Below are 24405 nucleotides of genomic sequence, written 5' to 3'. Positions count from 1 at the left end.
AGCGAGAGTTCGGAGCTACTAAAGGAGAGCGGGAGCCCAGGAGAGAGCGAGAGTTCGGAGCTACTAAAGGTGAGCGGGAGCCCAGGAGAGAGCGAAAGTTCGGAGCTACTAAAGGGGAGCGAGAGCCTAGGAGAGCGAGAGTTCGGAGCTACTAAAGTTGAACGGGAGCCCAGGAGAGCGAGATTTCGGAGCTACTAAAGGTGAGCGGGAGCCCAGGAGAAAGAGAGTTCGGAGCTACTAAAGCTGAGCGATAGCCAAGGAGAAAGTGAGAGTTTGGAGCTACTAAAGATGAGCGGGAGCCCAGGAGAGAGCGAGAGTTCGGAGGTACTAAAGGTGATCGGGAGCCCAGGAGAGCGCTAGAGTTCGGAGCTACTAAAGGTGAGTGGCAGCCCAGGAGAGAGCGAGAGTTCGGAGGAACTAAAGGTGAGCAGGAGCCCAGGAGAGAGCGAGAGTTCGGAGCTACTAAAGGTGATTGGGAGCCCAGGAGAGAGTGAGAGTTCAGAGCTACTAAAGGTGAGCGGGAGCCCAGGAGAGAGCGAGAGTTCGGGGCTACTAAAGGTGAGCGGGAGCCCAGGAGATAGCGAGTGTTCGGAGCTACCAAAGTTGAGCGGGAGCCCAGGAGAGCGAGAGTTCGGAGCGACTAATGGTGAGCGGGAGCCCAGGAGAGAGAGAGTTCGGAGCTACTGAACGTGAGCAAGAGCCCAGGAGAGCGCGAGAGTTCGGAGCTACTAAAGGTGAGCGAGAGCCCAGGAGAGCGCAAGAATTCAGAGGAACCAAAGGTGAGCGGGAGCCCAGGAGAGCGAGAGTTCGGAGCTACTAAAGGTGAGTGAGAGCCCAGGAGAGAGCAAGAGTTCAGAGGAACTAAAGGTGAGCGGGAGCCCAGGAGAGCGAGCGTTCGGATCTACTAAATGTGAGCGGGAGCCCAGAAGAGCGAGAGAGTTCGGAGCTACTAAAGTAGAGCGGGAGCCCAGGATAGCGAGAGTTCGGAGCTACTAAAGGTGAGCGGGAGCCCAGGAGAGAGCGAGATTTCGGAGCTATTAAAGGAGAGCGGGAGCCCAGGAGAGCGAGAGTTCGGAGCTACTAAAGGCGAACGGGAGTCCAGGAGAGTGAGAGTTCAGAGCTACTAAAGGTGAGCGAGAGCCCAGGAGAGAGCGAGAGCTCGGAGCTACTAAAGGTGAGCGGGAGCCTAGGAGAGCGAGAGTTCGGAGCTACTAAAGGTGAACGGGAGCCCAGAAGAGCGTGAGATTTCGGAGCTACTAAAGGTGAGCGGGAGCCCAGGAGAGCGCGAGAGTTCGGAGCTACTAAATGTGATCGGGAGCCCAGGAGAGATCGAGAGTTCGGAGGACCTAAAGTTGGGCAGGAGCCCAGGAGAGCGCGAGAGTTTGGAGCTACTAAAGTTGAGCGGGAGCCCAGGAGAGCGTGAGATTTCGGAGCTACTAAAGGTGAGCGGGAGCCCAGGAGAGAGCGAGAGTTCGGAGCTAGTAAAGGTGAGCGGGAGCCCAGGAGAGAGTGAGAGTTCGGAGCTACTAAAGGTGGGCGGGAGCCCAGGATAGAGCGAGAGTTCGGGGCTACTAAAGGTGAGCGGGAGCCCAGAAGAGAGCGAGAGTTCGGAGCTACTAAAGGTAAGTGGGAGCCCAGGAGAGCGAGAGTTCGGAGCTACTAAAGGAGAGCGGGAGCCCAGGAGAGCGAGAGTACGGAGCTACTGAAGTTGAGCGAGAGCCCAGGAGAGAGCGAGAGTTCGGAGCGACTAAAGGCGAGCGAGAGCCCAGGAGAGAGCGAGAGTTCAGAGGAACTAAAGGTGAGCGGGAGCCCAGGAGAGCGAGAGTTCGGAGCTACTAAAGGTGAGCGGGAGCCCAGGAGAGCGAGAGAGTTCGGAGCTACTAAAGTAGAGCGCGAGCCCAGGATGGCGAGAGTTCGGAGCTACTTAAGGTGAGCGGGAGCCCAGGAGAGAGCGAGAGTTCGGAGCTACTAAAGGAGAGCGGGAGCCCAGGAGAGCGAGAGTTCGGAGCAACTAAAGGTGAGCGGGAGCCCAGGAGAGAGCAAGAGGTCGGAGCTACTAAAGGTGAGCGAGAGCCCAGGAGAGCGCGAGAGTTCGGAGCTACTTAAGGTGAGCAGGAGCCCAGGAGAGCGCGAGAATTCGGAGCTACTAAAGGTGAGCGGGAGCCCAGGAGAGCGCGAGAGTTCAGAGCTACTAAAGGTAAACAGGAGACCAGGAGAGAGCGAGAGTTCGGAGCTACTAAAGGTGAGCAAGAGCCCAGGAGAGAGCGAGAGTTCGGAGCTACTAAAGGTGAGCGGGAGCCTAGGAGAGCGAGAGTTCGGAGCTACTAAAGGTGAACGGGAGCCCAGAAGAGCGTGAGATTTCGGAGCTACTAAAGGTGAGCGGGAGCCCAGGAGAGCGCGAGAGTTCGGAGCTACTAAATGTGATCGGGAGCCCAGGAGAGATCGAGAGTTCGGAGGACCTAAAGTTGGGCAGGAGCCCAGGAGAGCGCGAGAGTTTGGAGCTACTAAAGTTGAGCGGGAGCCCAGGAGAGCGTGAGATTTCGGAGCTACTAAAGGTGAGCGGGAGCCCAGGAGAGCACGAGAGTTCGGAGCTACTATAGGTGAGCGGGAGCCCAGGAAAGCGCGAGAGTTCGGAGCTACTAAAGGTGAGAGGGAGCCTGGAGAGAGCGAGAGTTCGGAGCTACTTAAGGTGAGCGGGAGCCCAGGAGAGAGCGAGAGTTCGGGGCTACTAAAGGTGAGCAGGAGCCCAGGAGAGCGAGAGTTCGGAGCTACTAAAGGAGAGCGGGAGCCCTGGAGAGAGCGAGAGTTCGGAGCTACTAAAGGTGAGCGGGAGCCCAGGAGAGAGCGAGAGTTCGGAGCTACTAAAGGTGAGCGAGAGCCCAGGAGAGAGAGAGTTCGGAGCTACTAAAGGTGAGCGAGAGCCCAGGAGAGCGCGAGAGTTCGGAGCTACTAAATGTGAGCAGGAGCCCAGGAGAGCGCGAGAGTTCAGAGCTACTAAAGGTGAGCGGGAGCCCAGGAGAGAGTGAGAGTTCGGAGGAACTAAAGGTGAGCAGGAGCCCAGGAGAGAGCGAGGGTTCGGAGGTAATAAAGGTGAGCGGGAGCCCAGGAGAGCGCGAGAGTTCGAAGCTAATAATGGTGAGCGGGAGCCCAGGAGAGAGCGAGAGTTCGGAGCTACTAAAGGTGAGCGGGAGCACAGGAGAGAGCGAGAGTTCGGAGCTACTAAAGGTGAGCGGGAGCCCAGGAGAGAGTGAGAGTTTGGAGCTACTATAAGTGAGCGGGAGCCCAGGCGAGAGTGAGGGTTCGGAGGAACTAAAGGTGAGCAGGAGCCCAGGAGAGAGCGAGAGTTCGGAGGTACTAAAGGTGAGCGGGAGCCCAGTAGAGCGCGAGAGGTCGGAGCTACTAAAGGTGAATGGGAGCCCAAGAGAGAGCGAGAGTTCGGAGCTACTAAAGGTGAGTGGGAGCCCAGCAGAGAGCGAGAGTTCGGAGCTACTAAAGGTGAGCGGGAGCCCAGGAGAGCGAGAGTTCAGAGCTACTAAAGGAGAGCGGGAGCCCAGCAGAGCGAGAGTACGGAGCTACTAAAGGTGAGCGAGAGCCCAGGAGAGAGCGAGAGTTCGGAGCAACTAAAGGCGAGCGAGAGCCCAGGAGAGAGTGAGAGTTCAGAGGAACTAAAGGTGAGCGGGAGCCCAGGAGAGCGAGAGTTCGGAGCTACTAAAGGTGAGTGAGAGCCCAGGAGAGAGCGAGAGTTCAGAGGAACTAAAGGTGAGCGGGAGCCCAGGAGAGCGAGAGATTTCGGAGCTACTAAAGTAGCGCGGGAGCCCAGGATAGCGAGAGTTCAGAGCTACTAAAGGTGAGCGGGAGCCCAGGAGAGAGCGAGAGTTCAGAGCTACTAAAGGAGAGCGGGACCCCAGGAGAGCGAGAGTTCGGAGCAACTAAAGGTGAGCGGGAGCCCAGGAGAGAGCGAAAGTTCGGAGCTACTAAAGGGGAGCGAGAGCCTAGGAGAGCGAGAGTTCGGAGCTACTAAAGTTGAACGGGAGCCCAGGAGAGCGAGATTTCGGAGCTACTAAAGGTGAGCGGGAGCCCAGGAGAAAGAGGGTTCGGAGCTACTAAAGGTGAGCGATAGCCAAGGAGAAAGTGAGAGTTTGGAGCTACTAAAGATGAGCGGGAGCCCAGGAGAGAGCGAGAGTTCGGAGGTACTAAAGGTGATCGGGAGCCCAGGAGAGCGCTAGAGTTCGGAGCTACTAAAGGTGAGTGGCAGCCCAGGAGAGAGCGAGAGTTCGGAGGAACTAAAGGTGAGCAGGAGCCCAGGAGAGAGCGAGAGTTCGGAGCTACTAAAGGTGATTGGGAGCCCAGGAGAGAGTGAGAGTTCAGAGCTACTAAAGGTGAGCGGGAGCCCAGGAGAGAGCGAGAGTTCAGGGCTACTAAAGGTGAGCGGGAGCCCAGGAGAGAGCGAGTGTTCAGAGCTACCAAAGTTGAGCGGGAGCCCAGGAGAGCGAGAGTTCGGAGCTACTAAAGGAGAGCGGGAGCCCAGGAGAGAGCGAGAGTTCGGAGCTACTAAAGGTGAGCGGGAGCCCAGGAGAGAGCGAAAGTTCGGAGCTACTAAAGGGGAGCGAGAGCCTAGGAGAGCGAGAGTTCGGAGCTACTAAAGTTGAACGGGAGCCCAGGAGAGCGAGATTTCGGAGCTACTAAAGGTGAGCGGGAGCCCAGGAGAAAGAGAGTTCAGAGCTACTAAAGCTGAGCGATAGCCAAGGAGAAAGTGAGAGTTTGGAGCTACTAAAGATGAGCGGGAGCCCAGGAGAGAGCGAGAGTTCGGAGGTACTAAAGGTGATCGGGAGCCCAGGAGAGCGCTAGAGTTCGGAGCTACTAAAGGTGAGTGGCAGCCCAGGAGAGAGCGAGAGTTCGGAGGAACTAAAGGTGAGCAGGAGCCCAGGAGAGAGCGAGAGTTCGGAGCTACTAAAGGTGATTGGGAGCCCAGGAGAGAGTGAGAGTTCAGAGCTACTAAAGGTGAGCGGGAGCCCAGGAGAGAGCGAGAGTTCGGGGCTACTAAAGGTGAGCGGGAGCCCAGGAGATAGCGAGTGTTCGGAGCTACCAAAGTTGAGCGGGAGCCCAGGAGAGCGAGAGTTCGGAGCGACTAATGGTGAGCGGGAGCCCAGGAGAGAGAGAGTTCGGAGCTACTGAACGTGAGCAAGAGCCCAGGAGAGCGCGAGAGTTCGGAGCTACTAAAGGTGAGCGAGAGCCCAGGAGAGCGCAAGAATTCAGAGGAACCAAAGGTGAGCGGGAGCCCAGGAGAGCGAGAGTTCGGAGCTACTAAAGGTGAGTGAGAGCCCAGGAGAGAGCAAGAGTTCAGAGGAACTAAAGGTGAGCGGGAGCCCAGGAGAGCGAGCGTTCGGATCTACTAAATGTGAGCGGGAGCCCAGAAGAGCGAGAGAGTTCGGAGCTACTAAAGTAGAGCGGGAGCCCAGGATAGCGAGAGTTCGGAGCTACTAAAGGTGAGCGGGAGCCCAGGAGAGAGCGAGATTTCGGAGCTATTAAAGGAGAGCGGGAGCCCAGGAGAGCGAGAGTTCGGAGCTACTAAAGGCGAACGGGAGTCCAGGAGAGTGAGAGTTCAGAGCTACTAAAGGTGAGCGAGAGCCCAGGAGAGAGTGAGAGATCGGAGCTACTAAAGGTGAGCGGGAGCCCAGGAAAGAGCAGGAGTTCGGAGGTACTAAAGGTGATCAGGAGCCCAGGAGAGCGCGATTGTTCCGAGCTACTAAAGGTGAGCGTGAGCCCAGGAGAGAGCGAGAGTTAGGAGGAACTAATGGTGAGCAGGAGCCCAGGAGAGAGCGAGAGTTCGGAGGTACTGAAGGTGATCGGGAGCCCAGGATAGTGAGAGAGTTCGGAGCTACTAAAGGTGAGCGGGAGCCCAGGAGAGAGTGAGAGTTTGGAGGTACTAAAGGTGATCGGGAGCCCAGGAGAGCGAGAGAGTTCGGAGTTACTAAAGGTGAGCGGAAGCCCAGGAGAGAGCGAGAGTTCGGAGCTAGTAAAGGTGAGCGGGAGCCCAGGAGAGAGTGAGAGTTCGGAGCTACTAAAGGTGGGCGGGAGCCCAGGATAGAGCGAGAGTTCGGGGCTACTAAAGGTGAGCGGGAGCCCAGAAGAGAGCGAGAGTTCGGAGCTACTAAAGGTAAGTGGGAGCCCAGGAGAGCGAGAGTTCGGAGCTACTAAAGGAGAGCGGGAGCCCAGGAGAGCGAGAGTACGGAGCTACTGAAGTTGAGCGAGAGCCCAGGAGAGAGCGAGAGTTCGGAGCGACTAAAGGCGAGCGAGAGCCCAGGAGAGAGCGAGAGTTCAGAGGAACTAAAGGTGAGCGGGAGCCCAGGAGAGCGAGAGTTCGGAGCTACTAAAGGTGAGCGGGAGCCCAGGAGAGCGAGAGAGTTCGGAGCTACTAAAGTAGAGCGGGAGCCCAGGATGGCGAGAGTTCGGAGCTACTTAAGGTGAGCGGGAGCCCAGGAGAGAGCGAGAGTTCGGAGCTACTAAAGGAGAGCGGGAGCCCAGGAGAGCGAGAGTTCGGAGCAACTAAAGGTGAGCGGGAGCCCAGGAGAGAGCAAGAGGTCGGAGCTACTAAAGGTGAGCGAGAGCCCAGGAGAGCGCGAGAGTTCGGAGCTACTTAAGGTGAGCAGGAGCCCAGGAGAGTGCGAGAATTCGGAGCTACTAAAGGTGAGCGGGAGCCCAGGAGAGCGCGAGAGTTCAGAGCTACTAAAGGTAAACAGGAGACCAGGAGAGAGCGAGAGTTCGGAGCTACTAAAGGTGAGCAAGAGCCCAGGAGAGAGCGAGAGTTCGGAGCTACTAAAGGTGAGCGGGAGCCTAGGAGAGCGAGAGTTCGGAGCTACTAAAGGTGAACGGGAGCCCAGAAGAGCGTGAGATTTCGGAGCTACTAAAGGTGAGCGGGAGCCCAGGAGAGCGCGAGAGTTCGGAGCTACTAAATGTGATCGGGAGCCCAGGAGAGATCGAGAGTTCGGAGGACCTAAAGTTGGGCAGGAGCCCAGGAGAGCGCGAGAGTTTGGAGCTACTAAAGTTGAGCGGGAGCCCAGGAGAGCGTGAGATTTCGGAGCTACTAAAGGTGAGCGGGAGCCCAGGAGAGCACGAGAGTTCGGAGCTACTATAGGTGAGCGGGAGCCCAGGAAAGCGCGAGAGTTCGGAGCTACTAAAGGTGAGAGGGAGCCTGGAGAGAGCGAGAGTTCGGAGCTACTTAAGGTGAGCGGGAGCCCAGGAGAGAGCGAGAGTTCGGGGCTACTAAAGGTGAGCAGGAGCCCAGGAGAGCGAGAGTTCGGAGCTACTAAAGGAGAGCGGGAGCCCTGGAGAGAGCGAGAGTTCGGAGCTACTAAAGGTGAGCGGGAGCCCAGGAGAGAGCGAGAGTTCGGAGCTACTAAAGGTGAGCGAGAGCCCAGGAGAGAGAGAGTTCGGAGCTACTAAAGGTGAGCGAGAGCCCAGGAGAGCGCGAGAGTTCGGAGCTACTAAATGTGAGCAGGAGCCCAGGAGAGCGCGAGAGTTCAGAGCTACTAAAGGTGAGCGGGAGCCCAGGAGAGAGTGAGAGTTCGGAGGAACTAAAGGTGAGCAGGAGCCCAGGAGAGAGCGAGGGTTCGGAGGTAATAAAGGTGAGCGGGAGCCCAGGAGAGCGCGAGAGTTCGAAGCTAATAATGGTGAGCGGGAGCCCAGGAGAGAGCGAGAGTTCGGAGCTACTAAAGGTGAGCGGGAGCACAGGAGAGAGCGAGAGTTCGGAGCTACTAAAGGTGAGCGGGAGCCCAGGAGAGAGTGAGAGTTTGGAGCTACTATAAGTGAGCGGGAGCCCAGGCGAGAGTGAGGGTTCGGAGGAACTAAAGGTGAGCAGGAGCCCAGGAGAGAGCGAGAGTTCGGAGGTACTAAAGGTGAGCGGGAGCCCAGTAGAGCGCGAGAGGTCGGAGCTACTAAAGGTGAATGGGAGCCCAAGAGAGAGCGAGAGTTCGGAGCTACTAAAGGTGAGTGGGAGCCCAGCAGAGAGCGAGAGTTCGGAGCTACTAAAGGTGAGCGGGAGCCCAGGAGAGCGAGAGTTCAGAGCTACTAAAGGAGAGCGGGAGCCCAGCAGAGCGAGAGTACGGAGCTACTAAAGGTGAGCGAGAGCCCAGGAGAGAGCGAGAGTTCGGAGCAACTAAAGGCGAGCGAGAGCCCAGGAGAGAGTGAGAGTTCAGAGGAACTAAAGGTGAGCGGGAGCCCAGGAGAGCGAGAGTTCGGAGCTACTAAAGGTGAGTGAGAGCCCAGGAGAGAGCGAGAGTTCAGAGGAACTAAAGGTGAGCGGGAGCCCAGGAGAGCGAGAGATTTCGGAGCTACTAAAGTAGCGCGGGAGCCCAGGATAGCGAGAGTTCAGAGCTACTAAAGGTGAGCGGGAGCCCAGGAGAGAGCGAGAGTTCAGAGCTACTAAAGGAGAGCGGGACCCCAGGAGAGCGAGAGTTCGGAGCAACTAAAGGTGAGCGGGAGCCCAAGAGAGAGCGAAAGTTCGGAGCTACTAAAGGGGAGCGAGAGCCTAGGAGAGCGAGAGTTCAGAGCTACTAAAGTTGAACGGGAGCCCAGGAGAGCGAGATTTCGGAGCTACTAAAGGTGAGCGGGAGCCCAGGAGAAAGAGGGTTCGGAGCTACTAAAGGTGAGCGATAGCCAAGGAGAAAGTGAGAGTTTGGAGCTACTAAAGATGAGCGGGAGCCCAGGAGAGAGCGAGAGTTCGGAGGTACTAAAGGTGATCGGGAGCCCAGGAGAGCGCTAGAGTTCGGAGCTACTAAAGGTGAGTGGCAGCCCAGGAGAGAGCGAGAGTTCGGAGGAACTAAAGGTGAGCAGGAGCCCAGGAGAGAGCGAGAGTTCGGAGCTACTAAAGGTGATTGGGAGCCCAGGAGAGAGTGAGAGTTCAGAGCTACTAAAGGTGAGCGGGAGCCCAGGAGAGAGCGAGAGTTCAGGGCTACTAAAGGTGAGCGGGAGCCCAGGAGAGAGCGAGTGTTCAGAGCTACCAAAGTTGAGCGGGAGCCCAGGAGAGCGAGAGTTCGGAGCTACTAAAGGAGAGCGGGAGCCCAGGAGAGAGCGAGAGTTCGGAGCTACTAAAGGTGAGCGGGAGCCCAGGAGAGAGCGAAAGTTCGGAGCTACTAAAGGGGAGCGAGAGCCTAGGAGAGCGAGAGTTCGGAGCTACTAAAGTTGAACGGGAGCCCAGGAGAGCGAGATTTCGGAGCTACTAAAGGTGAGCGGGAGCCCAGGAGAAAGAGAGTTCGGAGCTACTAAAGGTGAGCGATAGCCAAGGAGAAAGTGAGAGTTTGGAGCTACTAAAGATGAGCGGGAGCCCAGGAGAGAGCGAGAGTTCGGAGGTACTAAAGGTGATCGGGGGCCCAGGAGAGTGCTAGAGTTCGGAGCTACTAAAGGTGAGTGGCAGCCCAGGAGAGAGCGAGAGTTCGGAGGAACTAAAGGTGAGCAGGAGCCCAGGAGAGAGCGAGAGTTCGGAGCTACTAAAGGTGATTGGGAGCCCAGGAGAGAGTGAGAGTTCAGAGCTACTAAAGGTGAGCGGGAGCCCAGGAGAGAGCGAGAGTTCGGGGCTACTAAAGGTGAGCGGGAGCCCAGGAGAGAGCGAGTGTTCGGAGCTACCAAAGTTGAGCGGGAGCCCAGGAGAGCGAGAGTTCGGAGCTACTAAAGGAGAGCGGGAGCCCAGGAGAGTGCGAGAGTTCGGAGCTACTGAAGGTGAGCGGGAGCCCAGGAGAGAGCGAGAGTTCGGAGCTACTAAAGGTGAGCGGGAGCCCAGGAGAGAGTGAGAGTTCGGAGCTACAAAAGGTGAACGGGAGCCCAGGAGAGAGTGAGAGTTCGGAGGAACTAATGGTGAGCAGGAGCCCAGGAGAGCGCGAGAGTTCGGAGCTACTAAAGGTGAGTGGGAGCCCAGGAGAGAGCGAGAGTTCGGAGCTACTAAAGATGAGCGGGAGCCCAGGAGAGAGTGAGAGTTCGGAGCTACTAAAGTTGAGCGCGAGCCCAGGAGAGAGCGAGAGTTTGGGACTACTAAAGGTGAGCAGGAGCCCAGGAGAGAGCAAGAGTTCGGAGCTACTAATGGTGAGTGGGAGCCCAGGAGACCGAGAGTTCGGAGCTACTAAAGAAGAGGGGGAGCCCAGGAGAGAGCGAGAGTTCAGAGCTACTAAATGTGAGCGGGAGCCCAGGAGAGAGCAAGAGTTCGGAGCTACTAAAGGTGAGCGGGAGCCCAGGAGAGCGAGAGTTCAGAGCTACTAAAGGAGAGCGGGAGCCCAGGAGAGGGCGAGAGTTCGGGGCTACTAATGTTGAGAGGGAGCCCAGGAGAGAGCGAGAGTTCGGAGCTACTAAAGGTGAGCGGGAGCCCAGGAGAGAGCGAGAGTTCGGAGCTACTAAACGTGAGCTGGAGCCCAGGAGAGAGAGAGAGTTCAGAGGAACTAACGGTGAGCGGGAGCCCAGGAGAGCGAGAGTTCGGAGCTACTAAAGGTGAGCGAGAGCCCAGGAGAGCGCGAGAGTTCAGAGGAACTAAAGGTGAGCAAGAGCCCAGGAGAGCGAGAGTTCGGAGCTGCTAAAGGTGAGCGAGAGCCCAGGAGAGAGCGAGAGATCGGAGCTACTAATGGTGAGTGGGAGCCCAGGAGAGAGCGAGAGTTCGGAGGTACTAAATGTGATTGGGAGCCCAGGAGAGCGCGAGATTTCGGAGCTACTATAGGTGAGCGGGAGCCCAGGAGAGAGCGAGAGTTCGGAGGAACTAAAGGTGAGCAGGAGCCCAGGAGAGAGCGAGAGTTCGAAGGTACTAAAGGTGATTGGGAGCCCAGGAGTCCCTTAAGGTGGCAGGACAAATTGAGAGAGTGGTTAGCAAAGCATATGGGATCTTGGGCTTCATAAATAGAGGTATTGAGTACAAAAGTAGAGAATTTATGCTGAAACTTTATAAAGCGCTGGTTAGGCCACAACTGGAGTATTGCGTCCAGTTCTGGTCACAACACTTTAGGAAGGATGTGAAGGCCCTTGAGAGGGTGCAGAGGAGATTTACCAGAATGGTTCCAGGGATGGGGGATCTTAGCTACAAGGACAGGTTGGAGAAGCTGGATTTGTTTTCATTAAAGCAAAGGAGGTTGAGGGGTGATTTGATAGATGTGTACAAGATTATGACGGGTTTGGATAAACTAGACGGGGAAAGGCTGTTCCCACTAGTTGATGGTACTGTGGCGACACGCCACCACTGGACATAATCCGCTCACGGCGGCACAGACAGTCTAAGCAGAAGCCCCCAGCCGGGGGCCCTTTCCTCCAGCAACTTGTTTCCCGCAGGGACAGGCTGCCGGGAGCACTTCCTGTCTGGGAAGTATTTAAGTGGATGCGCGGGCTTTTCTAGTTCCTGTTTGTCATGTGGTTGGAATAAAGCAGTTGTGTTTTCAATAGCTCTGGTCTCGACTCCCACGTTTGCCGCGGTATCTCAACACTGGTGACCCCGACGCTCAGGACGAATCCTAAGCTAGCATGGCGGATACAAACGCAGTCACGGTTAAATTACCAGACTTTTGGGAGAACCTCGCCGAAGCCTGGTTCGTTCAAGCTGAGTCCAGATTCCGGCTGAAAGGCATTACAGTCGACGCCACGAAGTACGACTACCTCGTCGCCTCGCTCACCTACGCTACAGTCCCCAAGGTTTGGGCTGCGCTGCAGAATCCACCAACGGAGGGCAAGTACGAACATCTGAAGGCTGCGCTACTTAAAAAATTTCAAACGTCCTCTTACCAGCGCCACTGCCAACTCCTGGACCTCCCCGGCCTTGGTGACGCTTCACCATCAGACCTGCTTTCCAACATGCTGTCCCTCTCAGACGACAAAAATCCCGGCGCCCTTTTTCGCACGCTTTTCATTCGGCAGCTCCCCGCCAGCATCCGCCTGCTCATTGTGGAGTCTGACTCCACGGACCTGAATGATATAGCCGAAAAGGCCGACCGGCTGCTCTCTGCACAGGCCGCTCGCGACGTCGCGCCCGACCTCACGGCAACGACCACGCGGTCTTCCCGGGCCGCTAGGCCCGACCGCCCTACCACTCCGGGTCACTGCTACTACACACCCGTTTTGGCGCTAGGGCTCAACGCTGCACGCCACCGTGTACCTTCAAACCCCCCCCCGCACCGGCCCCCGCGATGGCCGCGGGGCAGAAGGAGCCCCTACTGTACGTCACTGATGACAGAACCAACCGCCGATTTCTGTGCGACACAGGGGCCCAGCACAGCATCACCCCCGCCTCCGCCCTCGAGATCCAACGCGGCACACGGGGTATCACACTGGCTGCAGCCAACGGCTCTGAAATCCGCACATATGGCACCCGCATGGTCACGCTCGACCTCGCGGGCCGCCGCTACCGCTGGGAGTTCCTCACAGCCAAGGTCCTCTGCCCACTCATCGGCGCCGACTTCCTACGCGCCCACGGCCTCCTTGTTGACATTCCGAGGCACCGCCTCGTCGACATCAACACTATGGCCCCCATCCCCGGCGCCTTTACCCCAGCCCGTTCGGCCGGCCTGACGACCTACTGCCTCGCCAGAGCCACGGACGACTACTCGGCACTCCTAGCTGAGCTTCCCGCCCTCACTAAACCGACCTTTTCGGCCAAAGCCGCCAAGCACGGTGTGGAACACTATATCCCCACCACCGGCCCCCCAGTTTCTGCCCACGCCCGCAGACTCAACCCGGCCAAGCTGGAAATCGCGCGGGCCGAGTTCACCAACATGGAACAACTCGGCATCATCCGCCGCTCCAGCAGCCCTTGGGCCTCGCCCCTCCACATCGCCCCCAAGCCCGGCGGAGGCTGGCGCCCTTGCGGGGACTACCGCCGCCTCAACGACGCCACCACCCCCGATCGATACCCGGTGCCACACATCCAGGACTTCTCGGCCCGACTGGCCGGACGAACCGTCTTTTCCAAAGTCGACCTGGTGCGCGGTTACCACCAAGTCCCCGTACACCCCGCGGACATCCCCAAAACGGCCGTCATCACCCCATTCGGCCTGTTCGAGTTCCTGAGGATGCCCTTCGGCCTCAAGAATGCAGCACAGGCTTTCCAGCGCCTTATGGACTCAGTCCTCCGGGACCTGAACTTCCTATTCGTCTATCTAGACGACATTCTCATGGCCAGCTCCTCCAAACAGGAACACCTCGAACACCTTCGCATCCTGTTCGGGCGCCTAGCCCAACACGGGCTCATCCTCAGCCCGGCGAAGTGCCAATTCGGCCTAACCGAGATCGATTTTCTCGGTCACCACATCACCCCTGCTGGGGCCGTCCCCCTGCCCAACAAGGTGCAGGCCGTCCTGCAATTACCCCGCCCCACAACCATCAAGGGCCTCCAGGAGTTCCTCGGGATGGTGAACTTCTACAACAGGTTCATCCCCAGAGCCGCAGCCCTCATGAAGCCCCTATACGACTCCCTCCGAGGAAAATCCGGCAAGATGGACGTAGCCTGGACCACTGACACGGCAGCCGCCTTCGACGCCACCAAAAACGCGCTCGCCGACGCCACTTTGCTCGCGCACCCGAGGGCCGATGCCTGGGTCGCGCTCACCACCGACGCCTCCGACCACGCGGTCGGGGCCGTGTTCGAGCAGTGGGTCAATGGCGCGTGGCAGCCACTTGCCTTCTACAGCCGCCAACTGCGCCCCCCGGAGGTCAAATACTCCACTTTCGACCGCAAGCTTCTCGCACTCCACCTGTCGGTCCGCCATTTCAGGTTCCTCCTGGAAGGCCGCCCCTTCACCGCGTATGTGGACCACAAGCCACTCACATACGCGATGGCCAAGCACACCGAACCCTGGTCCGCTAGGCAGCAACGCCAGCTCGCGGCCATCTCCGAGTTTACTACGGACATTCAGCATGTCTCCGGTAGAGACAACGTGGTCGCCGACTGCCTTTCCCGTCCCGCCGTCTGTGCAAATCACCTCGCGGTCGACTACACACAACTAGCAGCGGCCCAGCTCACGGACCCAGACCTCCTCTCGGCGGCTACCAGCCTGCCAGGGCTACGCCTAGCCAAGGTCGCACACGGGCCCGAAGCCACGGCAGTCACGTGCGACGTCTCACTCGGCCAACCCAGGCCGGTCGTCCCTGAGACCTGGCGCCGCCGCGTCTTCAACGCGCTCCACGGGCTCTCTCACCCGGGTTCCCGCGCATCCGTCAAACTCCTCTCCAAGCGCTTCGTCTGGCGCGGCCTCAGCAGAGATGTTCGGACTTGGGCCACCTCCTGCCTCGCCTGCCAACGGGCTAAGGTACAGCTGCACACCAAAGCACCCCTGGGAGACTTCGAGGTACCCAGCCGCCGCTTCGACCACGTACATGTCGACATCGTCGGTCCCCTGCCGCCATCGCAAGGCCAAACTTATCTCCTCACGATGGTCGACCGCTACACACGCTGGCCTGAGGCAGTGCCGCTGACCTCCACCACCACAGCCGACATCGCCAGGGCATTCGTTAACACCTGGGTTGCGAGGTTCGGCGTACCGGCCGACATAACCTCCGACAGAGGCGCCCAGTTCACCTCCGAACTCTGGACGGCCACAGCACGCAACCTCGGGGTGACGCTCCACCGCACCACGGCGTACCACCCGCAGGCCAACGGACTTTGTGTACGCTTCCACAGGTCACTCAAGGCCTCACTCCGCGCCGGCCTGCAGGACAGTACCTGGACTGACCGCCTACCGTGGGTGCTACTCGGCCTACGCACCGCGGTCAAGGAAGACCTCCAGTCCTCGGCAGCGGAGTTAGTCTACGGACAACCGCTGCGCGTCCCAGGCGAATTCCTTCCGGAGCCTACCAAGCCTTGGTCGGCCGAACAGCAGCGGCTCGACTCTTTCTCTCCCGCTCAGCAGTTCGCCCCACTTCCGGTCAACCGACACGGCGAACTCGCACCTCACGTCCCGCCAAATTTACAGCAGGCGCGCTTCGTCTTCGTGCGACACGACGCGCACCGCGGGCCCCTGCGACCCCCGTACGACGGTCCGTACGAGGTACTACAAACCGGGGACAAGGTCTTCAAGCTGCGACTCGGCGACAGGGTCGAGACAGTCTCCATCGACCGGCTCAAACCAGCACACACAGAACCAGGGGAACAGGTCCCCGTGGCCCAGCCTCCAACTAGAGGCCATCCCCCCGGCAAGCCAGCACAGCCGGCGGCGAACCGCCCGACCCAACCAACCAGACCGGCGACCACTCAGAGCCACTGTGGCAGAACCATTAGACCACCATCACGACTCGTCCACTCCTCCTAAGCGGATTCTGGGGGGAGCTCTGTGGCGACACGCCACCACTGGACATAATCCGCTCACGGCGGCACAGACAGTCTAAGCAGAAGCCCCCAGCCGGGGGCCCTTTCCTCCAGCAACTTGTTTCCCGCAGGGACAGGCTGCCGGGAGCACTTCCTGTCTGGGAAGTATTTAAGTGGATGCGCGGGCTTTTCTAGTTCCTGTTTGTCATGTGGTTGGAATAAAGCAGTTGTGTTTTCAATAGCTCTGGTCTCGACTCCCACGTTTGCCGCGGTATCTCAACAGTACAAGGACTAGGGGACACAGATTTAAGGTTTTGGGCAAGAGATACAGGGGGGATGTGAGGAAAATCTTTTTTTACGCAGCGAGTGGTGGTGACCTGGAATTCGCTGCCGATGGAAGTGGTGGAAGCGGGGACACTCAATATTTTCAAGGGGAGACTGGATAGGCACTTGAGGGAAATAAACTTGCAGGGCTACGGGGATAGAGCGGGGGAATGGGACCGACTGGATTGCTCTACAGAGAGACGACATGGACTCGATGGGCTGAATGGCCTCCTTCCGTGCCGTTATGACTCTATGGGCTGGATTTTGTCATTGGGGTTGTGTTGGGTTCGGGTCAGGTGGTCGGCCGGTCCCGCCCCCGCCTCCGATGTGAGGCGGGACAATTGAGCGATTTTGCCCGAATTGGGCACTTGATTCCAGCATGTGGGAACCCCCGGCCCAATGAGTCTTTTGGTCCTGAAACTCACCTCCGATGACGTCATCGATGCAGCTGCATTTAAGGCCTGCAAGCAGCCTTGGTACATTTTCTGCCGAACTGCTTTGTTGCTGAGACTTCTGAAGGATTAGTGGTGCAACCATGACAGGTTCAAGGCCCAAGTCCGCTTCCTGCTTTGATGAGGACTCCCTCCAAGCTCTGGTGAAGGGAGCAAGTGTGCATAAAGAAGTGTTGTTTCCTTCCTCTGGGAGGAAGATAGCTCCTCAGCAGGCCAAAGCTGTGTGGCTACAAGTGGCCCAGGATGTCAGTGCTATCTCAATGTGCAGCAGAACCTGGCTGCAGTACAGAAAGAGGTTTAATGACCTTCTCCGCACAGGAAAAGTGAGTATGACATCACTATGACCCTCAATCTGCTCCTCATCGCCTCTCATCACCAGCACTCTTCATTGTCAACCTGCTCCCCCACATCCCACTTGACCCTTACATAAGAACATAAGAACATAAGAAGTAGGAGCAGGAGTAGGCCATACGGCCCCTCGGGCCTGCTTCGCCATTCAATAGGATCATGGCTGATCCGAATCTAGACTCATGTCCACTTCCCTGCCCGCTCCCCGTAACCCCTAATTCCCTTATCAGCTAGGAAATTGTCTATCTCCGTTTTAAATTTATTTAATGTTGCAGCTTCCACAGCTCTCTGGGGTAGCAAATTCCATAGATTTACTACCCTCTGAGTGAAGAAGTTTCTCCTCATCTCAGTTTTGAAAGGGCAGCCCCTTATTCTAAGATTATGCCCCCCTAGTTCTAGTCTCACCCATCAGTGGAAACATCCTCCCCGCATCCACCCGATCAAGCCCCCTCACAATTTTTTATGGTTCGATAAGATCGCCTCTCAGTCTTCTGAACTCCAATGAGTAGAGGCCCAACCTACTCAACCTTTCCTCATAAGTCAACCCCCTCATCTCCGGAATCAACCGAGTGAACCTTCTCTGAACCGCCTCGAGAGCAAGTATATCTTTCCTTAAATATGGAAACCAAAACTGTACGCAGTACTCCAGGTGTGGCCTCACCAGTACCCTGTATAACTGAAGCAAGACTTCCCTGTTTTTATACTCCATCCCCCTTACAATAAAAGCCAAGATTCCATTGGCCATCCTGATCACCTGCTGTACCTGCATACTAACCTTCTGTGTTTCATGCACCAGGACCCCCAGATCCCTTTGTACTGTAGCACTTTGCAGTTTCTCTCCATTTAGATAATAACTTGCTCTTTGATTTTTTCTGCCAAAGTGCATAACCTCACACTTTCCAACATTATATTGCATCTGCCAAATTTCTGCCCACTCACTTAGCCTGTCTATGTCCTTTTGCAGGTTTTTTATGTCCTCCTCACTCACTGCTTTCCCTCCTATCTTAGTATCGTCGGCAAACTTGGATATGTTGCACTCGGTCCCTTCCTCCAAATCGTTAATATAGAATACATCCCTGTACCCTTAACCATTCCCTCTCTGTATGTTCACATTCACTTAACTATTCGACTATGCTGCCCTCACACTCCCTGTCACAGTGATGCTATGACAACAACTTACAACACACAGGGAGGGCCCTTGGTCTTCGGACCTCTTTGTGTCCTTCTAAGCATCTATGCTATGGATTCTCTACACTCACTTCTTCATTCTCACTCAAACTCCACTTGTGTCCCTCATTGCAGGAAAAGAGAGCCCACAATAAGAGGGAAAGGGCGAAGACAGGAGGAGGGCCACCCTCAATAGCCCAGCTCACCAGCGCAGAGGAGGCGGCCCTGGAGATCGTGGGAGTCGAGGAGGATGCGCAAGTGGGGGACGGACAGTCGGGCACATCAGAGCAAGCTGGTGACAGAATAGTTTTTCATCTCTCGCTCATTGACATTGCATGAGTGACTGATCTTGATTCTAATGCTCTAACAGATTGACTTATATCACATGTCTAACTCTTTCCTTTACTCCCCCACAGGACCATCGACAGCCCCCCTCCCCACTATCCAGGAGGAACAGCCTGAGCCACCAGACTCCTCAGAGGAAGCTGCAACCTCTGAGGGTGCAGCGGCAGCAGAATTCAGTGCACCCAGCACCAGCGCAGCCACTCACACCTCGGTGGGACCTTCGGGAGATAGAGTAGTGTTGTCACTTGGTGTATCACAGTTCACAAGTGAGCATCAGCAGATGGTGGAGACAGGGACAGCAGTGTAGAGTCCTCGTCGAAGGGCGCAGGACTCTCCCAGCTTGGCTCAGCTGCATGTCGACCCTGTGCCTCCGGGTCCATCCAGAAGGAGAGCGGAGCTGGAACTCCAGGAACAGGTGCAGGAGTCTCTGGCAGGTTTTGTCTCCAGGGTCGCTGCGAGTGTGGAGCAAATGGAAAAGTCTATCGCTAACATGAGCAGAGCCTTTGTGGAGGCATTGGCGCATGAACGCATCACCACGGAAAGGATGTCAACCTCCGGGGAAAGGATGGCTACCTCCATGGCAAGGCTGGCTACCATAGAGGAGAGGATGGCTACGGTAGAGAGGATGGCTACGGCCATGGAGGAGCTAAGTCGCCAGGGTCTTGAAAACATGGTCATTGTTCAAAATAGACTGACATCTCTGGAGTAGCGATGGTCAGCTATTGAGCAGGTAAACCAAACTTTCATGGAAGTCCTCTGGAGTAGGATTGCCAGTGCAGAAACGGGTCCTCATGGCCCCCCTGAAGTGCAGCAGGGTGCTGTCAAGCCACTTGCTAGCTCTGAATTGGGGCTGACCCATGAGAGGGATGTTGGTGGCAGACAACAAGGAAGTGAGGGCTCCTCTCCAAGTGCTCACGTGACCATGCCACTGCAGAGCCCTCGGTCAGAGCCCCACTAGAGTCCTCACCCAACTGAGATCAGCGTCTCAGCCCCTGCACAGCTGCAGGAGAAGCAGACGGTTGGCGAGCCCTCACAGGCTCGCAACCCCAGAGGACGCCCGCCAAAGGTGTCAAGGCAGGAGCAGCATGAAAGTGAGCAAGGGGCCTCCACATTTGCTGAAGACACAGGGGAAGCACCACGTAGGAGCACGCATAAGAGGAAGATAAAGCACAAGTAGTCCTAATCACAGCCTATTACCATCTCGTCTAGCTTCTAATCTCTTTTACTTCTTTTGGTTCTTTTATTCTTTTGTCCGATCGCAGCCCTGCCTTCGATCTAGTTCCTTTTCTCTCCAGTTTTGAAGAAGGGTCAAACCCGAAACGTCAACTCAAATTTCTCTCCACGGATGTTGCCTGACTTGCTGAGTTTTTCCAGCATTTTCTGTTGTTATTTCGGATTTCCAACATCTGCAGTATTTTGCTATCGTAGTCATTTGGGTGTTCTGTTGTGTTTAATAGTGAAATGCCATCCGTGAATGAATGTTATAAAATGACTTGATGGCAAACTGTTGACGTTGTGGGCTGTGTCATTTCACAAATGGGACTTCCACATTGAGGGCTCAGGACGAATTGGAATTGTCAGTATGGTGGTCAGAATGATAGGAAGCCGCAGGTTCTTGTCCATTGTTGATGGTGTGGTAAGAAGGTGCGAGGCAAATATGTTTGATTGGGCAGCCTAAGCAAATCTGGCCGAGATCAGTACATCCCTTGCATCCCGGGCAGCAATGTTCTCGTGTGCTACTGCCGCTGGTTGATGCACCTCCGCAAGCTGTTCGTTGTTGGTCTCCTCCTCCTCTTCCTCATCCTCATCCTCATCTGAGGAGGCTATGCGATGAGCCAATTGTACCTCAGGCAGCTGCAAGCCACGATGCTGTGCCATGTTGTGAAGTGCACAGCAAACCACGACCATTCTGGAGACCCTGGCTGCTGAGTACTGCAGGGGTCCACCTGATCTATCAAAGCATCTGAATTGCATCTTCAGCAAGCCGATGGTTTGCTCGATAATGGATCTGGTGGAAATGTGGCTGGAGTTGTAGCGCTCCTCAGCTTCATTGGATGGCCTCCTCAATGGCGTCATTAGCCACGTCTTCAGGGGATAGCCCTTGTCTCCAAGTAGCCATCCGCAAAGTTGGTCTGGCGGACTGAAAAGCGGAGGCACACTAGACTGCTGCAGAATGAAGGAGTCATGGCAACTGCCCCGGGTACAAGGCGCAAACATGCAAAATGTCCTTCTTGTGGTTACACACCAGCTGCAAGTTGAGGGAGTGGAAGCCCTTGTGATTGACCAAAATACCTGGATTGTGATGGGGTGCCTTAAGGGCCACATGTGCGCAGTCAACGACGCCCTGCACCCTTGGAAAGCCTGCCAGATTAGCAAATCCAACCGCATGTGCCGTGACACTTGCTTGTTCCTTGGAGAAGTTGATGTGATTGTGCGCGATGGCAAAGAGGGCATAGGTTACCTGCGTGATGCAAGTGTGTGCAGCCGCCTGGGAGATACCGTTGATGTCTGCTGTTGATCCCTGGAATGAGCCTGAAGCAGAAAAGTTAAGTGCGGTGGTGACTTTTACGGCCACTGGTAAGGGGTGTCCACCCGCTCCTCTGGGCTCCAGGTCTTGTTGCAGTTGTCACCCACTACCACTCGCGAAAGTCTGAGCCTCCTTTGGCACTGCTGCTCAGTCATGTTGAGGTAGCTCATCCTCTGTCTGTAAACCCTGTTTTGGGGATATCTCCTGCGGTGACGTGCTTCCATGCACTGGCGCCTTCTGGCCTGTGCAGCTTCAGGTGGGTGAGCAGCATATTGGCACTCCTGTTGTTGCTCCTGCAGTTGGTGCTGCTGTTGTTCTGGGTTCCGCTGCTGCCGCGGCTGATCTTCGTCCGAATCTGAGGTCCAGGAGGAAAGGAAATAAATGGTTCCCATGCTGCAGGTATATACCTCAGTTGAGGTAGCGCTCAGTCAAGGTGGGGAGAAGGATTTCCCAGGAGGTCACAGTGGAGATGGATCTCAGCTTCAAAACTTCCAAAACCAGTAGACCTGCAAAAAGTTCTCCTAGACCTGAGAAAACAAAGTTCTGCCACCTGCAAATGATCATTGTGGAAAACGCTGTTTTTATGTTGGAGCTGCAGCTGTTAGTAAGCCATCCACTTGTGAACCCGACAGGATTAGCTGGCGTGTTTCAGGGGAGACGTGCAGCACGCTGGAAATGTGGTAAACTCAGAAAGGCCTTTCAAAATGGCATTATAGAGGCACCTAAGTGGTTGTTAAGGGCCTAAGGGCCTATCCTGCCTCTTGGAGGTGGGATGGAAACGGGGTCTGAAAGCCTGCTTTTGGGAAAGTTGCTCAGAGGCGGCTGGAGGCGGGATCGTAGCCCGACGCTATTTTTTGCAACTTTCCCACCTGACCCGCCACCAAACCCGCTTCCTCGGGCCTGGTATATCCAGCCCATTGACTCTATGGGCTGGATTTACTCAATGTCCTGCTCCATCATCTTCTGGCCAACCAGAGGGATTTTCCCCTGATTGACCTTGTTAAGCCCACCCTGCGGGATCAGCAGGCCAATTAGGGGAAGCCACTGACAGAGCACGTCAATGTCTGACATGCTACCTGTCAAGACTTCTGGAAAGAAGAAATGTCAGCGTTTGACAGCTCTGTGAAGCTGTCAAACACTGACGTTCTCTGTAGTTTGATGAGCCCTTGTGTTCAGGACTCATCAAACCTTTCAACTTTGTCGATTTCAGATGGCTGTTGGGTTGGAGGATCCAACAGCTAGTCTGTGAAAGCGATAAGGAGGATGTCAGGTCTCCCGATCCAGGGTGGATGAAGGCTGTAGGCAGAAAACAAGGTAACTGAACATTTTTTAACACTTAACACTCACCTTCCATACTTGCCACTCCACGCTTGCACCCATCACTCACCTCTACATCTTACTTTCAGGTGCCTCCGACCCCCGCAGACCTCCTTCACATCTCCTCCAACCCGGCGGGGTTCTCCGAGGTCGAGAAGCCTTCACCTGCGAAGGTAAAATGGCACTAATCCTTTTTTCTGCCTGTTAGCTACCTGTTAACAGGCAGTTAAAAGGATTTAATCCCTTTCCCGCCTCCAGGAGACGGGACCCGAAGCAGCACATCTTCCTGCCTCCTGGCAAAAGGGCATGGAGGTGGGATGGGGGCGGGTTTGCCATCCCCCCCCACTTTCTGCTACTTTACCGGCAGTCCCGCCACCATACCCAACTCCTCGGGGCTGAGAAAATCCAGCCCCATGAGTCCTTACAGGAGGCGGGGTGGGAGGGAGTGTAGACCAGGTAGCTGTGGGAGTCAGTGGGCTTAGAGTGAATGTTGGTCAATAACCTATCCCCAGAGATGGAGACAGAGAAGTCAAGGAAGGGAAGGGAAGAGTCGGAGATGGACCATGTGAAGGTGAGGGAAGGGTGGGAATTGGAAGCAAAGTGAATGAAATTTTCTAGTTCAGGGCAAGAGCAGGAAACGGCACCGATACAGTCATCAATGTACTGGACAAAGAGGTGAGGGAGGGGACCTGAGTAGGACTAGAACAAAGAATGTTCCACATATCCCACAGAAAGGCAGGCATAGCCAGGACCCTGTGAGGAGCTCATGGTCTTCTTTGCCATCAGAAAGAGACCATCCATTCAGCTGCCTCTGCTGTTTCTGTTAAGTCTGTGTGTTCCAGTTATGGTTAATATGAATCACTGCACACAGACCACAAGAATAACTTTAACAGGTCTTTACTAGTCGAAGGTCAGGGCTGAACTACTCAGCAAATTACTACACAGCACTTATATACCGGTGTGGTCACCACCGGTATTACCGTATACAGCAGCCAGAGAAAGTAGTACATCTCTTAAGGTGGAACAGGTTTAAGTTCTCTTAAGGTGGAACAAGTTACATACACCACAATCCTCCCTTTTTAGCTTAACAGTTATATCCCCATTTAACATAACATAATAACATATATACATATACAACTTCATGTAGAAACAGTTCAAAGGTTCAGTCTCTCAGGAGGCCTCCTGATTCGAGTTGGATAACGCCTTTCAGGGGTCTCTGATTCTTGTTGCTGAGGTGACTCCTCTAGTTGGTCTCTTATGTCTTGGACATCATCATCAGGTACATTCACTGCCGAGGTAGATGCTTCAGGTTCACTAACTTCTTCCACGGTTGTCTCTGTCGTAACCATGGGTTCGACTCTTGTTCTCGATTCCACCAGTTGGTCAGTATGACGCCGTATTACATTTTTACCAACATCTACCGTGTACATCAGGGGTCCTTGTCTGGCCCGAATTGTTCCGGATTGCCATTTCTCGTTTCCGTAGTCCCTGGCCAACACTGGTTGTCCTACCTCGAAACTCCGAGTGGTCTTGTTATTTATATGCTGGAACTGTTTGTTTTCAACTTCCCTCCGCACATTTGGTTTTAACAAGTCCAACCTGGACCGCAACCTCCTGTTATAAAACATCATGGCAGGACTTTGGTTTGTCACTGCATGAGCGGCGTTTCGATATGCCAGTAGAAACTTGTCCACCTTATGTTGTAGTGGAATCTGATCTTCGCTCATGGCCTTTATTGCCTTTTTGAATGTTTGTACAAATCTCTCGGCCAACCCATTTGTAGCCGGATGATATGGGGCAGAGGTATAATGTTTCACCCCATTCTTCTTTAAGAATTTTTGGAATTCTTCTGACACGAACTGTGGTCCGTTGTCGGAACATATTTGTTCTGGCAATCCGTTCCTTGCGAATATCGTTCTTAACACCGCAATTGTCTTTTCTGAAGTAGTGGTAGTCATCTTGATCACTTCTGGCCATTTAGAATGTGCGTCCACCGCAATTAGAAACATGGAGTCCATGAATGGACCAGCAAAGTCAATATGTACGCGTTGCCATGGGGCTGAAGGCCATTCCCATGGATGCAGCGGTGCAATCGGAGATGCATTTTGCACTTTTTGGCACCCTGAGCAGCTTTTCGTCAGCTCCTCTATCTGTTGGTCGATACCCGGCCACCACACATAAGCCCTAGCAAGGCTTTTCATCTTGACTCCCCCCAGATGACCTTCATGCAGTTCCTTTAGAACTCTTTCCCTTAACTTAGGAGGAATAATCACTCTCGTTCCATACATCAATGTTCCTTGACAGACGGACAGCTGGTCTCGTCTTGCCGAGAATGCCGGTAACAGAGAATCACCATGTGCTGGCCATCCCTTCACTGTCACCTCGTAGACTCAGGACAGTGTCGGGTCGTTCCTGGTTTCTCTTTCAATACTTGCATTGGTGACTGGCAAACACTCGATGATGGTCGAGTGAAATAACTCAACAGGGTCAACCTTCGTTGTCTCCTCTTCTTCAGGTAGTGGCAGGCGTGACAGCCCATCAGCATTACCATGCTGCTTTGTACCTTTGAATTCTATCTGATATTGATGTGCCCCTAGGAAAAGGGACCATCTCTGGAGTCTCTGTGCTGTCATCACCGACACACCCTTCTTAGGGTTAAAAATGGA

Source organism: Somniosus microcephalus, chromosome 16 (assembly GCF_052327205.1).
Source record: "Somniosus microcephalus isolate GS21.2 chromosome 16, FLI_Smic_1.0, whole genome shotgun sequence".
NCBI lineage: Eukaryota > Metazoa > Chordata > Chondrichthyes > Squaliformes > Somniosidae > Somniosus > Somniosus microcephalus.
The sequence above is the reverse complement of the archived record's forward strand: the minus strand, read 5'-3'. Positions refer to the sequence as shown.